The sequence below is a fragment of the Triticum dicoccoides genome, chromosome 5B (genome assembly GCF_002162155.2).
Source record: "Triticum dicoccoides isolate Atlit2015 ecotype Zavitan chromosome 5B, WEW_v2.0, whole genome shotgun sequence".
NCBI classification, from domain to species: Eukaryota; Viridiplantae; Streptophyta; class Magnoliopsida; order Poales; family Poaceae; genus Triticum; species Triticum dicoccoides.
In genome coordinates, this window is record NC_041389.1 from 631,035,682 (window position 1) to 631,036,233 (window position 552).

Consider the following 552-nt stretch of genomic DNA (forward strand, 5'->3'; position numbering starts at 1 on the left):
GAGGGGGCGGCCGGAGGAGGAGGATGGAGGGGGCGGCCGGAGGAGAGGAGGAAGGGGCGGTGAGAGGAGGGCGGCCGGAGGGAGGGGAGGAGGGAGGAGGAAGGAAGCGGGACGGAGGGAGTACCTCGATGGAGAGGAGCAGCGCAGCGGCGACGGACGACAGAACCTGTGCGGGCGAGAGTGAGAGCGAGAGGGAGAGTGAGTGAGAGGGTTGGGCGCATGTAGGATAAGGTAATTGTGACACTCCAAAATTTTTGGTGGTTTTTTTTAAAGAGCCTTGCTTGGTTTGAAAGGAGGTCATTTAAGCCCTTCCTAAAAACCATCTTCTAAGTTTGCCGTCTCAAAAATCCTTTTCTTGGTTTTGGTTTCATTTAAAATGAAAAACCCTTCTAGTTTTGGGCTTTTATTTGGTTTTGATCCCTTCAAAAAAAAATTCACCATGCTTCCTATGGTGAAATTTTCCCAAAACCTTTCCTCCCACTATAGTTCAACCCTAACATTCTGTCCAAACTAATAAAATCCATTTTTGGATTTTATTCCAACTATTTCTCC